Here is a 16723-nt window from a genome sequence, read left to right as displayed (position 1 = left end):
AGATGTTTTGCAGAGACGATGAGTCGGAGATGCTTCGGCAGTCATGAATTTAGGTGTCATATTAATTAAGCTTCACTGGAGGGAAGGGGAGGGAAGGGATCGTTGTCATTTCATTCATCACCTGATTAAAGTCGAGATGAATTTAGTCTTTGTTTTCCTTCGGGAAATTATATGCATAACTTTAATCACCAGTCATCTGTTATAGAATCCGAATTTTATGCTCAGCTTCTTGATTACTTGTGTAATGAAGATTTGTTACCCAAGATTTATATATACGTACTCCATACATTCTCGACGGATATATATATATATATATATATATATATATATATATATATATATATATATATATATATATATATATATATATATATATATATATATATTGTGCCATTTCATAGCCTTCAATATTTTTTTTTTTTAATTTCCGTCAAATTGGTTATTTCTTTACTAACCATAAAGACTCCCTATCAATTATATTCGGAACTTGTTTAGGACAATGGCAGGGTTAATAGATTCAATGCATTTACTCGGTTGCAGAAAGCTGTTAAAGAAAGCCATTTATTGTCTTCGTTCATTTTGCTGTATGATTTATTTATAACTGTATTCGGCGGTTTAATCATTTATTAGTTTTACGAGAAAATATTTGACTGGGAGAAATGATATCCCAAGTGACATGTCAGGGGAAATTTGACTTTAGTATATCATAAGTGGAAGTGAAAAGTGTTTAGACGTTTTCTTTGTAGGAATACTTTTGAAATGTATTAACTTTAATTAACCTTTAGATTACATATCAAGTAACGAGACTTGGTATCGTTATGCATGGAATAGTTGTATTTACTATTTTCATCTGAATCCAAAAGGTTAATCATTTTATTCCAATAGGCCTACTTGGAACATCTCACTGAAATTTAGGACTTACTGAAGTCAGTGAGAAATCTCAAGATACACTTTAGATCACAATCCAAAGAAAATAATTTAATACCAATACGTTTGGAACAACTCAAAGAAATTAACGGTTTAACTGACGCCAGTAAAACAATTCAAGAAAATACACATGATTATTGTATTAATTTGCATGAAGGCAACGTTGTTCAGATAGGAAGCAATAATAATTTGCAGCAACTCCCCCAGTAATGTCTGAACATTACCAGTACTTGAATTATCCTCCCGAGCCATAATCTACAAATGACCCAGCAGATGGTGGATATGAAACGGGAATGCTGACTAGCAATACTTTGTAACATTAATTCAAGTTACCGATAAAGTCAATATGGAACCGAGACCATTCTAGGATCAGTAATTGCGACAGAATCACGCAGACACCGAGTCTCGGTTGTTCTCATTCCGAATGAATTGGGTCACCTTTATTGCAGAAAGGGGAAGCTCTTCGGTCGGGTTTGTTTGGCCATTTTGAACTAAAGATATTCGATCTTTAAAGGTGTACTGCCAATGCGAATTTAACCATTATAAGAGCATTAAGGGAAACATTAATAGTACCTAATCAAAAGGATGCAGGATGTCTGTCTGGTAAATACATAAAAAGAGGCTCATTGTGGATTTGCATTACAAATTAAAGAGAGAGAATATTACAATGGAGAATATAAGCTTATAACGCTTAGAAAATAATTATCCAATTACCAAATGCTGATATTTCCTCCAAGAGAAGTCTTTTTATAAATCATAAAAGATAAATTGGTTTATTAGTTCATTTGTTATAAAAAATGTTCAAACAAGGATGAAGGATATCTATCCTTAATTTCAACAATAACTTTGAAACTATTTCAGATAAATATCATTACCTTTTTTTTATTTAACAAAGAATTTGAACATCTTAAAGCACGACATTTTTTCAAACCCTTCCACCCAAAATAATCGTTTGAAGAACTTCCAAAACACGCCGTGTTTCAGAGGTCTTGTGGCGCAACGGATAACGCGTCTGACTTCGGATCAGAAGATTCCAGGTTCGAATCCTGGCAAGGTCGACTTCTGAGTTTTTGACTGATAAGAAACATGGCGTCAATCTTTGCTACATAAAGAATGCAATACAAGTTAAATTTACTTTATATCGGGAAATATTTCCGTATTGAAATTCATTAAGGAAACAGAGAAATTGCGTAATGATAGGGTTATAAACTCGACAGTTATCGAGATATTGCGAGGAACAAGTAGTTAGGAATGGAGAAGATGTGCGAATTGCAGACCAACAGGTAAGCAAAAGTAAATGCAAGGTATCACTGGTGTTTCACACACACACACACACACACAAAATGGAGGCGTGCGAATGCATAGCACATGGAAATACATTTTAGGGTACTTAAGAACTCCGTTTACTTTTCAACTCTACTATATTTCTATTTTCTCTTTTCTGTTATATTTCCTCTGAATTCCCGCTCCATTTACTTCCGCAGCGCAAAACTTTCTTGCAAAACTGTCCCCCGACTGAAAACATCGCCAACATTGTTTACAAGTAGACCATTAATACTTCGAAATATCTGTTCCACATTACATCGTAGGTAGTGTTATATAGTTCAACATGTCTTAAATACATCATTATATTTTATAAAGTTTCCTGAAAAGTGTTCGCAACAATAATACGGAATAGGAAACTGTCTTCATCTCGTCAATTTATCTTTTGCATCTTTTAGTGAATCTGGTTTAGAATAACAAATGAAGATGATTTGTATTTCTTTCATATCTGAATCTTCTTATCCTGTCACAATGAGGATGCCCATTATGAAGTATCGATGGTAATAGGAGTATTATTAACATACATTATTCAAAGGTTATTCAAGATTGCTTTGATAAGTAGGTCTGCACTTTCCAATAAACTTAAATTTTAATGATTTTAACAAATTTGAGTCATCAGTAGGTTTTTATAGAAATACATTACCGAAATATTTTTTTTTTCTTTTTTTGTATAAAGGAAATTTATCATCTAAGAATAAATTATATCATATAAATTATCTATTGGACTCTTTTCATTCGTGGTGAAAATTAGAAGTACCTTTTTTTTTTTTTCCAATGTGATCGGCCTATAGATTACAATATCTTTTACTGTAGTTTATTATATGAAAATGTGACGATCGCCTGATTGAATCGATAGAAAGGTTTGCTTTCGTTCTGAAAATTTAAAGAAGCGATGTTTTAAAGTACGGAATTTGAAACTATTCCGAAAATAAATCTCCGAATATACATTAGTTCAAAGCATAGTGTTTTCACGCGGAATTGATTCGGATCCTTTTCGCTAATACTAAAAATACTTATTAGATTAAAGGTGTGATGCATGATTATCGTGATCTGCATTTACATAAAGAACATGACAGCATTCTTCCTATAGTATTGATATGCATAATTACTACAGTCTATCCAGACAAAATTATTTGCTGGGCCTAATTATTTAGACAATGATTTATTGACAGTAAAAAAAGAAAAGAAAAAAGGTTCTTGAATTTCAGCAGTTTTAGGCTGTTATTAAAGTTATTTCCATTCAAAGGAATTTATGCATAGTCATTTTGCTTTCTTATATATGGCATGTGAGCCATACATTTCCCATTAAAAAAGGAACTTGGGTAATCTTCCGCATTTTAGATCTTGCAAGAGGTTCTGTTCTGAGACATTCACTGAACTTTCTACATTATGACGCCTGCGGGTATTATTTCCCATTAGTTTAATGCAAGTTATTAAAACGTCAGGTGTAGTACCTCCGACTACAGCTGTAATAAATCCACGCAAATAAAGTAGCTGCGACTGAATGCAATGGCTGTTGTGCACATGAAGAATTCATTCGCAAAGTTTGCAATCTTAGGAAAAGTCTTTGCTCTTATTTACGATGACGTCAGTGTGAATCACCTTAATACAGGACGGTGTATATTGCAGAGGGTATAGCAAAGGGGATTAGAATTCATTGCAGTTCTGCTGCTCTGCGCCATTAAAGGTCTTCATGATAATGAACATCTGAAACGGATCTAAGTTGGAATGCCTTCAGCGGAGAAGAATCAGGAGTCGGGTTTATTCTTAAAGTCACTTTTAATCGAATCTTTGCTTTTGGGATTAGTAGTTTTTTGGTATTTTTTTCATATGATCAATGGTGTTTTCTGTTTTTTTTTTAACCTTGGAAAATTATTATATATATATATATATATATATATATATATATATATATATATATATATATATATATATATATATATAGAAGATATATTCTTATGAAAGAAACATGTTTTGGGAATCTAAGGTTTCTTGAAGGGTGCCTTTATTATTATTACTATTATTATCATTATTATTATTATTATTATTATTATTATTATTATTATCTAAACTAATACCCTAGTTGGAAAAGCAAGATGCTATAAGCCCAAGGGCTCCAATGGGGAAAAATAGCCCAGGGATGATGGGAAATAAGGAAATAGATAAACGATATTAGAAATAATTAACGATTAATAAAATATTTCAAGAACTGTAACATCAAAACAGATATTTCATATATAAACTATAAAAAGATTATGTCATCCTGTTCAACATGAAAACATTTACTGCAAGTTTGAACTTTAGAAGTTCTATCGAGTATAGTAAAGGAAGGCTGCGCTAGGATTAGATTAGAAAGGCCAAAGTAATCGAGTTTGTGATGAATTTAGAAGCTCAAGGACGAAGTTTCTATAATAAAAGGGCATTGGCACATAGGAATGAGAAATAGCAGTGGTGGGTTTTCGAGATTTTCAAACGAGTGTTCAAGTAAATGAAACAAATAATCTAAAACTTCGAGGTTAAAAGACCCTCAGATTTAGAGAGGATGGTTAACAATGACGTAAATTATAAGACAATACAATACTTTGAGGTCACTGGGAAACCTGTTCAAAGATTAAATTAAAGAATAAACCAGTGACGTAGACCTAACATTTTGAAGGGAAACTTAAAGGGACTCAACTACGAAAACATTTGTTGAAGATTGTTAGTTAAGTTGAAGATATGTCAATATATTTGAATAATTTCTATTAGGAAGAGTTCGATGAAAGTTAATGAGTAATGGTTAAGATCTGTTGGCATTTAATGTTGTTTGTGGTTCTATTTTAACCGATTTGAATTTTCATAATTGTTAAGTTTGCTTTTATTGCACCAAGCGTTCCTATACTAAATTTGAAGGTATGATGACAGAGCACATTGTTGTTTAGGGTCTAATGTGTACAGAAACAATGTATTTTTTTAAGATCTAATGTGTACAACAAATGGTGTATTAACTTCTTTGGAGCCAATTTCTTTATTTGGTCGTAACGGCACAGGAGTAGCAAATTTAACTGCCTTATTTGGGTACTAGAAGTTTTTATTCCAGCTGTTATCAAGTTGTGGAATGATCTTCCTAATCGGGTTGTTGAATCAGTAGAACTTCAAAAGTTCAAAGTTGGAGCAAATGCTTTTTTGTTGACCAGGCGGACATGATTCTTTTTATAGTTTATATATGACATATCTGTTTTTGACGTTGTTAATAGTTTATGTGACATATCTATTTTGACGTTGTTACTGTTTTTAGAATGATTTGTTAATTTGTTCTCATCATTCATTTATTAACTTATTTACTTTCCTCACTGGGCTATTTTTCCCTATTGAAGCCCTTGGGCTTATAGCATCCTGCTTTTCAAACTAGGGTTGTAGCTTGGCTAATAATAATAATAATAATAATAATAATAATAATAATAATACAGTGAATATAGCTGGCAGCACAGAAAAGAACTCTGTGGATGTTGCGGTTGGGGGAGTTGGAGGACGCTGATGCACGTCAACCAATCACAACCAAGCAAATCCACCAGGACTTGAGCTTCCTGCCAATCCAAGTAGGCGGACCACTCTCCTCTCCCCTCCCACTCTCAGTCTTATTTCCAACCTTCCAAGACGATTCTTTCGCAATTTGTCATTTCTAGTGCTTGCGTAATTTTGCTAATATATCGGGTGGTTATTGTGTGGCTAATAAACAATATATAGCCTTCTAGAAATGTGGCATCTTGTGACTGTGAAGTGCTTGGTAGGTACCTGAGGTTAGTGGTCAAGATGCTTTCGACGTGTTTACTGAAAAGATACTTCTTGAAAAATAAATTGCCTGTTTCAAAATGGCTTTCAGTAAGGATTATGATGAAACTTCGCCTCATGTTAGTTCCAACGTAAAGGTTTTGCTGATGGTGAAGATATGTCTGGGTATTGTGATTCGAGAGATAGTGGTCATTTACGTAGAGGGAAATGGGAGTTGCTTCGGCGAGTGTTGTTGGACATGCATCAGTTGTTGGTGCAAATGCAAAGTGATGGTGATAGCCCCATAGTTTACAGTTTGTTTCGGTACTTCATAAAATCAGAAATGTTGATAAGGTGGTGTATGGGAAAAACATTCAGAAACTAATAGTGGGAAAGTTTCCAACACCCTATAACTTTGGCAAGAAACAAAATGAGTAGGCATAAGTGTCAATAGCGGTGCCATGTGCAAACATTCTATCCAATCCTCGGGCATGGAAGGTCTTTAGGACGAAAAAAAAAAAAAAACATCTAAACGTAAATTAAATTAAAAATGCTTTGTGCTTACAAAGATAAGAACTACTGTGAGACTATTGAAAACAGTGTACCGGACTGGAATCAGTTCTACACAGGATTTTCTTTGTAAAAAAAAGGTAAATGAAAGCCAAGCGTTTTTGTTTAGCGATTCCACGATCAAGATGTCAATATTCACAGACGATTAAATCCTACAGGCAGCATTTTAAATTGAGTGGTGCCTTGATCAGTCAACTATTTAGTTATGATCTTTGAAGTAAGAGTGGAATATACGCAGAATTTCCTGCAAATAATGCCAACCTTAATATTGCAATCCAGGATTGCACCCCATTGCAACAATTCACTTTCATGATTTTAGTGCAACCGGAATTCCAGTGGAGGAATGGCTGTGACCCGCAAGATGACCTTGAATAGGATGTTCTCCATTTCTGCATTCATTCCCCCCCCCCCACATACAACTGGTCGCTCCAGAAACGAATGTCATCGATCTTCTCTGCTCAATGAGTGAGTGTTACCTTAAAGTTAACAGATAAGGAGTAACGTTGCTTAAGGAGTAGGGAAAGGTTATCTGTTTTGTTCTCTTTTGTGATTGTTACCATTAAAATCACTTCCTTTGTTCGCCCCATTTTCCGCATTACATTTGAAATATCAATTTCTCCCATAAATCATATTAGCATAACAGAGGTCTGTACAATTTCTTATAAACCAAAATGATTAGAATTATTCTATGTTTACTTTAGTACACTCGACTTATTAGTATCACGTCATTTTCATTGTACATACCTCGTTAGGCTTTAGTGTTATTACACCCTCCCCACCTAGGTGGGCTATGAATATTATTTTTGGTAGATTTCTTTCTGTTTTTGTTTTTTTTATAAGCAACTTTACGAAAAGTTTGTAAATCGATTAACTTGAAATTTCCAGATGCAATAGAACCCATTAAAATTTGGACCTCATAGGATCAAGGTCAAGGTCACCCGAAAGATCATAATCTAATTTTTACTATGACCCGATTTACTTTAAACCGTTCAAGATTTCCATTATCAGTTATGGAAAATATTTTATATATCATAACAATGGAAATGCAAAGGTTTGAAGATTGGTAGGTTTAAAGTTCAAACCAAGGGAGTCACATTTTCAAGATCACAGAATTTCAGAGCCTTAAACCTCAAATGAGTACTGATACACACTCGGTTAACGTTATTGATAGACAGAAAACCACCCATTGGCTACAAATGATACCATGACCTTTGACCTGTGGTCTTGAAAGGTAAAGGTTAACATCATCTGATTTCAGCAAGTTCAGATTCACACTCGTTTACTGTTATTAACGTATACCGAAACTACAAAACATTTAGAGTAATGGTAGTATTTCTTAAAGGTCCACGTGCCAGAGGCGGGAGGTTGCCACTTGTTACCTGTTTGAAATTTTACAATTTTGATAGAAACTGCGCTTAGAAATTTGTAAATATCCAGAAAAGTTATGAAAAGCAGAACGTCATCTTGTGACTAGAATGATATGATTTTATACATAGACTCATAATGTAAGACTTATAAACTTTCAAACTATACAGTTGTTTAAAGTCTTGAAGGTTTATCAAGTTGTGAGTCTCAGAGCACTTCACATTTTCTGCATATCCTAACCCAAACACGTTTTTCTTCAAGGCATCCAGAAGACGACAGCCGTTAGGATTTGTTGAAGACACAACCACTAAAACACGACATTCTTTGTTCAGGGTTTTCCATCACGTTTCATTCAATCACCATTACATTTCCTTCACCTACCGGAAATACATTGCACGCGTCATCTGTCTCACTGAATCCTTCTTCGGTATAGAAACACGATTCATGTCTAAGTTTGGATTAAAATCAATTGCCTTGATTCATTTGAAATCACTTTTGGAATTGATTACAATGACCTTATTTGTCGTAAATCTTTTCATAATGGGCGATATTTGGCACCGTGTGATTGGAGTTCAGCATATTACGCGGGCTCATGCATAAACGCATTTGATGCGTATGTGTAATTAGTTGTATTTAGGTTTGTTAATATATGCATATTAAAGAAATCTCATTACCGTCTAACTGTAATAATTATTGAAAGGAAGGCAATTTCCCTATCTACTAGATTACGTTAATAGGCAAGTTCAAAGGTTTGAATATATCAGAATTTATTTGCTTACAGTCATGCGTACCCAATATTTCAAGCACAACATTTTATCATAAGTGTGATGGCCAACACTAGTCAATGCCACATTCACCATTTAACTGCTGGATCGGGAATGAACCTCATTGATAGTTAAATTTCTACACAGTCTCATTGACAGTACCTTAAACTCCAACCGTTATTCACCCCCTTCTCGAACGCACTTTTCTAACGCCTTTCTCTTCTCTATCCATTTATGTTTTATCTATTTACCATTGCATTATTGCCAACGGTGAAACTCCTTTGTCTTTAAAGAAATCACGAGTTTACTAAAGTGAATGACAGAAATTATTTTGAAAGACCCACAATCTTGTAGCCTATGCAATATTGCTGTATTCCAGTGTATCCTGATTTAGTGTAGGGATGACTTTCAAAGGAAACCACGTATATTCTGAAATAACGTCCTCAGAAAGGTATATATATATATATATATATATATATATATATATATATATATGTGTGTGTGTGTGTGTGTGTGTATATATATATATATATATATATATATATTTATATATATATATATGTGTGTGTGTGTGTATATATATATATATATATATATATATATATATATATATATATATATATATATATATCTTTTCTTTTTAGTGGGAATATCGCAGAGTTGCATTATCCTGTTGGTAGGGTTATTCGCCCTTACTGGTAAATTCCATTAAAACTTTACTGTTGTTTTACAATATAATAATAATATTTAGATATCGGCGTCAGCTTTCTCGAGAAGACCGCACTTTCATAATATAAAATAAAAAAAACCGACCCCCCCTTAAAAAAAAAGCTAATTCGCAAAATAACAACACATTATGATACGAACGACGGGAATCAGTCTACTCTCTCTACTATTTTCGAGTAATTCTCCGACTCCAGAATCCTCGATTCTTGCCTTTGATGTGAAATTCATCGGCACAGGTATGTCGGTGAATGCGTGGCAGAGAGAGACTCGAATTCGGGTGTGTCCTACTACACGTTACGTAGGCAACGTGTCCTTTGTGGTACGTTACGATATATATATATATATATATATATATATATATATATATATATATATATATATATATATATATACTGTATATATATATAATATATATAATATATATACAGTGTATATATATATATATATATATATATATGTATATATGTGTGCGTGTATTTATGCATATAGTATGTATATACTGTACATGTCTATGTGTCACACTATACTAGAGTCCTCATGGATATTCAAAATTAAAGTATATATTGGCGTAGTGAAATTGAACTGTGCGTTTATTTATATCATACATCCGAGGTCAGTTTTATTGCATTTAGTATGCAAAGCCCGGAGGCTTCATGGAAAACCTGATATATCCCACTCATGGCACATGAACTACCAAAGAAATACCATCAGTGATCGCCTCTCTGAATATAAGATAGCTAAAATTATCGAGTGCTTAAACAGAAGGTATTAAAAATATGGAATCATGATACTGAGAACATTTTAAATTCGAAATACACTGTAGATAGACTTCAAGAAAACAACTTAAACATTTATAGTTTTTTTTTTTTATTAAAAATTCCATTTATCATTTTATTTATTCATTAAATGGTAGGATTCAAATATTGCGTTGGAATTATGGGATAAGAGGATTCGGTTTCATTTTGAAATGCATTTCGCAGAAGAACCAGGTATCCTGTTTATATTTTGGTAGTCACGGCACTTTTTTTTTTTTTTTTTTTTTTTTTTTTTTTTTTTTTTTTTTTTTTTTTTTTTTTAATAATGATGGGCTTTTCTTACGTAGGCTATGGCCTTTATTTTCTCGATCATTGACTTCAGATTAATTAGGGATTTATAGTAATGAAAGCGTTATATATTAACCGAAGTTTACGTATTTTGATTGATCCCAGTTGAAGGCAGCATAGCTTTTTCTGTTTGGTTTGGGCGTGGCTTTAGCAGAACGAGGGACTGTGAATTGGAAACCTGTGTTAAAATTGGTATCAGGTGACACCTGTGTTAAAATTGGTATCAGGTGACACTGAGATAATTAATATTTCATGTCCATACGATTTATTCAGAAGGATTGTAAAACTTGACACGTCTTTTTTTCAATAAAGTTTAATGCCATTTGAGATGAAATAATGAAGAAACTGTATTGACGACGAGAAATATTCTTCGTAAAACTAAAATATGATTCGTTGTACTGTACATGTGAGTATCAGAGCTTATTCAAAAGAAGCTTTTATGGTAACTAATACTTAACTGAGAAAGATACTGTATCATGATGCGTATCTACCTACGAAAAAGCTAAAATGTTAGATTGCAATTTATGCCCTCCATTTCCTGCGTCCATTGGTACACTCGGAAAGTTGTCATTGTATGAAGGCACAATCAGACTGAATTACAATGAATTGAACAAATTAGAAAACGCCATATTAAAAACTTAGCGTTATTTATTGAAGAAAATTTATTTAATCTCGGCAATTTACAATAATGTTCAAATAAATAAGGCTATCTCTGTAATAAATGGTCATAACTATCAAACTGTGAAACAGATGTTCCGACAGGAATAGTATGCCCTTCCAGCTCTAAGTTCTTGTAAATTACTGACCATATTACATATGATCAGCGCCCAACCCTCCTCTCCACCCAAGGTAGGGCCAAGGAGGGCCTGGCATGGGTGCTGATGACTCTGCAGATAGACCTATAAGCTCCCCCAAACCCCCCAGCCTTAGCTCACAATCATGATGAGATTGCAGCTACTGAAGAAACTAACGAGTTTGAGCGGGACTCGAACCAGGGAATGATTTACTTAGAATAGAAAATATATCTGACACTATTATGCCGTTGTTGTTTTAAGAGTTCCGTCTGATTTATTGAAGTTTCCATTAAAACCATTTCAACTCTGGAATGGTTGTTCCAGTAGATTAATCTTTTGGAAATAGAGATTTTGTTAAAGTAACAGTCTGTGGAGAGTGATTATCCGTTGTTCTTACATATTTCATCGGAATCAGAATACATTTGGGAGAAAGCTCTCATCTCTTAATTGGGAATATTATGATTACGTCTTAGAATTGGAAAGAAATAGAAGTAACTTGATATAAATGCTTAATATATTTAAGTGAATATATTTATATGGGTTTGCAAACCACTACTCTTTTGTCGAAAATAAATCGATTCTTATTATCGTATTGCATCTTCACTTCATCTGTGATAACCTATTATACTAAAAACTTCTGATTCTAGCAGGATTTTCTTGAATGGGAAGCATTTTCTCCATGTGTAGCAACAATAATAATATCAATTGTAATATTTATTCACGTTAAAAAAAGTGGGAATCCAAAACGCCATTAGAAATATCCTCAATAATTTTATGCACTGATGGTTTCTAGAATGGGAAGCTAATTTCTCCTTGTGTAGCAACAATGATAATATTAATTATGATAAATATTCACGTTAAGAAAACTGTGGAATCAAACGGGGTTGGAGATAACCTCAATTTTATGTACAGATTGTAATTTAAATCTGTTAATTTTCAAGGGTTGTTTCGAACGGATTCGGCCAGCCGAAAATCATTGCTGGCAGTACCGCTGAAAACATCGTATTAATTGCCTCTGGTCCGGTGTGTCGGCAATGATCCGGATTATGCCAATAGTTCGGAGAATCGCTTTCAAATGGCCATTTCGACACCATTAAGCTGAACGCCGACATTTTTCCAATGGAGAGTCAACACAAATTTCAGTGCGGCGTAACTTTGTGTCTGTCGCCAATTATTATTATTATTATTATTACTATCCAAGCTACAACCCTAGTTGGAAAAGCAGGATGCTATAAGCCCAGGGGCTCCAACAGGGAAAAATAGCCCAGTGAGGAAAGGAAATAAGGAAATAAATAAATGAAGAGAATAAATTAACAATAAATCATTCTAAAATAAGAAACAACGTCAAAACAGACATGTCATATAATAAACTATCAACAACATCAAAAACAAATATGTCATAAATAAACTATAAAAAGACTCATGTCCGCCTGGTCAACAAAAAAGCATTTGCTCCAACTTTGAACTTTTGAAGTTCTACTGATTCAACCACCCGATTAGGAAGATCATTCCACAACTTGGTCACAGCTGGAATAAAACTTCTAGAGTACTGAGTAGTATTGAGCCTCGTGATGGAGAAGGCCTGGCTATTAGAATTAACTGCCTGCCTAGTATTACGAACAGGATAGAATTGTCCAGGGAGATCTGAATGTAAAGGATGGTCAGAGTTGTGAAAAATCTTATGCAACATGCATAATGAACTAATTGAACGACGGTGCCAGAGATTAATATCTAGATCAGGAATAAGAAATTTAATAGACCGTAAGTTTCTGTCCAACAAATTAAGATGAGACTCAGCAGCTGAAGACCAGACAGGAGAACAATACTCAAAACAAGGTAGAATGAAAGGATTAAAACACTTCTTCAGAATAGATTGATCACCGAAAATCTTGAAAGACTTTCTCAATAAGCCTATTTTTTGTGAAATTGAAGAAGACACAGACCTTATATGTTTCTCAAAAGTAAATTTACTGTCGAGAATCACACCTAAAATTTTGAAAGAGTCATACATATTTAAAGAAACATATCAATACTGAGATCCGGATGTTGAGGAACCACCGTCCTTGACCTACTTACAATCATACTTTGAGTTTTGTTAGGATTCAACTTCATACCCCATAATTTGCACCATGCACTAATTCTAGCTAAATCTCTATTAAGGGATTCACCAACCCTAGATCTACATTCAGGGGATGGAATTGATGCAAAGAGAGTAGCATCATCTGCATATGCAACAAGCTTGTTTTCTAGGCCAAACCACATGTCATGTGTATATAGTATAAAAAGTAATGGGCCAAGAACACTACCCTGTGGAACACCGGATATCACATTCCTATAATCACTATGGTGCCCATCAACAACAACTCTTTGAGATCTATTACTTAAAAAATCAATAATAATGCTAAGAAACGACCCACCCACTCCCAACTGTTTCAGTTTGAAAACAAGGGCCTCATGATTAACACGGTCAAAGGCAGCACTAAAATCAAGGCCAATCATACGAACTTCCCGACCACAATCAAGGGATTTCTGTACAGCATTGGAGATTGTAAGAAGGGCATCACATGCTCCAAGACCTTTACGAAAACCAAATTGCAAACTAGGGAGTAGATGATTACCTTCAGCAAACCTATTAAGACGATTTGCCAGAAGACGTTCAAAAACTTTAGATAATATGGGAGTTATGGAAATTGGGCGGTAATCAGTGGGACTTGAGCTACCACAAACACATTTACATAGAGGAGTAACATTACCAATTCTCCAACTAGTGCTAAAAGCTCCTCTTCTTGCTAACTTGCGCAAAATAACAGATAACTTTGGAGCTAAGAAATCTGCTGTCTTTATAAAAAACAAAGGAAAAATACCATTTGGGTCTACACCTCCATAAGCATCAAGGTCCATCAACAGAGCTTTAATCTCACGAGATCGAAAAGCTAAACTAGTTAGTTTAGCCTCTGGAAAACAGGAATGAGGAAGTTCAAGTTTTTCATTACTCTGTTTACTGTCAAAAACATCAGCCAAAAGGGTTGCCTTTTCCTTTGGACAGTGAGTGACTGAGCCATCTGGTTTAAGTAAAGGAGGAACTGTTGCATCTACACCAAAGAGTGCAGATTTAAGGGTAGACCACCATTTATGTTCCTGAGTTGTACCAGAAAGTGTTTCTTTTATGGTTAAATTGTACTCCTTTTCAGTTGAGGCATAAACTCTCTGAGCAAAAGCTCGAAGCTGAGTATAGTTGTTCCAGGTCAAATCTGATCTGTTACCCTTCCAAAGTTGATAGGCCTCCTGCTTCTCCAAAAAAGCACGTCTACAATCATCATTGAACCACGGTTTGTCCTTCACTCGGTACCTTAGCACACGAGAAGGGATACGCCTATCAATTATGTTGACTAGATTCTCATTCAAAGGGACTTCAAACTGGCAGTGGACGATTTTATGGTGAATAAGCTGATATAAGTTTCTCTACGGTTTATATGTGAAAGATCTGTCCTAATGTTGTTACTGTTCATAAAATATTTTATCGCTTCCCTCGTAGTTTATTTATTTCCTTATTTTTTTTTCTCAAGGGGCTATTTTTCCATGTTGGAGCCTTTAGGATTATAGCATCTTGCTTTTCAAACTAGGTTTGTAGCTTAGTTACTGAGAATAATAATAATAATAATAATAATAATAATAATAATAATAATAATAATGATAATAATAATAATAATTCTGTGGAGGTTCGAATGCAGTAAAATACGCAAGAAATTTCAATTTTTGACACGGCATTTCATCAATGAAATTAAAGGGAAAATCCCTTTTGAGACTAGATGCATCAAGAGGGTAAAACAAGCAATGGTTATCTATGAAAATTAATTATGAGACGCTGGATTTACGGTTGAATTAATCCAGCATTGAGCATAGGGATGTACACCAACTCTCTTTTCCTAATATAATTTCATATTGAATTCCATTGTAAATCTATGGTCTAGTAATGAGAATGGAACATGAAGATTTTGTATCATTACGAAAATAATAATATTTCATCCATTAAGGCCGCGATTGTAGCTTGCTTGCTTGCTTTTTTTTTTTTTTTGCTAAACACTTTTTTCCTTACACCTATTCGGGCCGACGTGACGCCAGTCATCGTTTACAGCTGTTTAGCAATAGGACCTAGAAAACGGTAACCGAGGGTGCCACCACTCCCTCTCAAGTCTTACTTTGGCTGTTTGCACCTTATGTAAGATGGGTGTTATATATGTATGTATATATATGTGTATGTATATATATATATATATATATATATATATATATATATATATATATATATATATATATATATTAAAGAATGTTTAACCTCCTGCTTGAACTTGAAATAATCTCTCTCTCTCTCTCTCTCTCTCTCTCTCTCTCTCTCTCTCTCTCTCTCTCTCTCTCTCTCTTTCTCTCTCTCTCTCTCTCTCTCTCTCTCTCAGAACTGGCAAATTGAACTTGATTATGAATTTAATTAAACGAAAGGCTATCTATATATAACAACAATAAATGCAGCCGTTTCTAGTCCACAGCAGGAAAACGGCCTCAGACATGTCCTTATGCCTGGGGGTGTGGCCATTTTCACCACCACGCTGGCCACTGCAAATTGGTGATGGTAGGAGACTGGTCTGATCGCTCACAGCAGGGTGGCCCAACCTTTTCCATGCTAAGGGCCACATTACATGAAATGCTTGATGGCACGGGCCACAAAAGTAAATTAATATTAGAATTATAATTCCTGGTGCAGTAACTGAAGGGGAGTACCTTCCCCAAGGGGAGAGATTGGTTTCCGTATATCCAAACGATCTTTAACCAGGTATGTAGATGCACTTGTAGAGTTTACGCACCGTGTTAAAAGGTTTTCCCCTATACTTACTCTTATATGAATAATTTTGTTCCGAAACAAGAACAAAAATCAACAAAAATAAGGTAATGATGAAAAAATAAATTCTTATAAAGCTCGGTTGATATTGACCTCAAAATAACAAGCAAAGTACATATGATATACAAAATGATGAAAAAAGATATTAGCAACTCAAATAGTAGTATTTATTAATATTTTCAAATCATATTTTAAAAAAAAACAATAGAAACGCTTTAACTTCAAAACACTGTGAAATCAAAGTAAACCTACAAACACACACACACACGCACTATATATATATATATATATATATATATATATATATATATATATATATATATACACATATATATATCACCGAGTTATTTCAATTCAGTTATAACCTTTTAATCATAGACATTATTCATTGTCAAATGACCAGGTAAAAATATGAAGTCAGGTAGTTGTGTTTTCACACAGGCTACCATAGGATCTTTTAACACAGGGTGTCTGGACTTCAATTTCTCAATGTATCTAAATCTTGTC

At 34.0% G+C, this 16723-nt stretch overlaps 1 non-coding gene across 1 annotated transcript; it reads left to right on the top strand.

The window, feature by feature from the left end:
- The first annotated feature begins 1912 nt into the window (after positions 1-1912).
- On the top strand, positions 1913-1985 carry TRNAR-UCG (transfer RNA arginine (anticodon UCG)). The gene has a single exon. It is a non-coding gene; the product is annotated as a tRNA-Arg (tRNA).
- The last annotated feature ends 14738 nt before the right edge of the window (positions 1986-16723 follow it).

This window comes from Palaemon carinicauda, chromosome 3 (assembly GCF_036898095.1).
Source record: "Palaemon carinicauda isolate YSFRI2023 chromosome 3, ASM3689809v2, whole genome shotgun sequence".
Lineage (NCBI taxonomy): Eukaryota > Metazoa > Arthropoda > Malacostraca > Decapoda > Palaemonidae > Palaemon > Palaemon carinicauda.
This window is presented reverse-complemented; position numbering and strand designations above follow the sequence as displayed.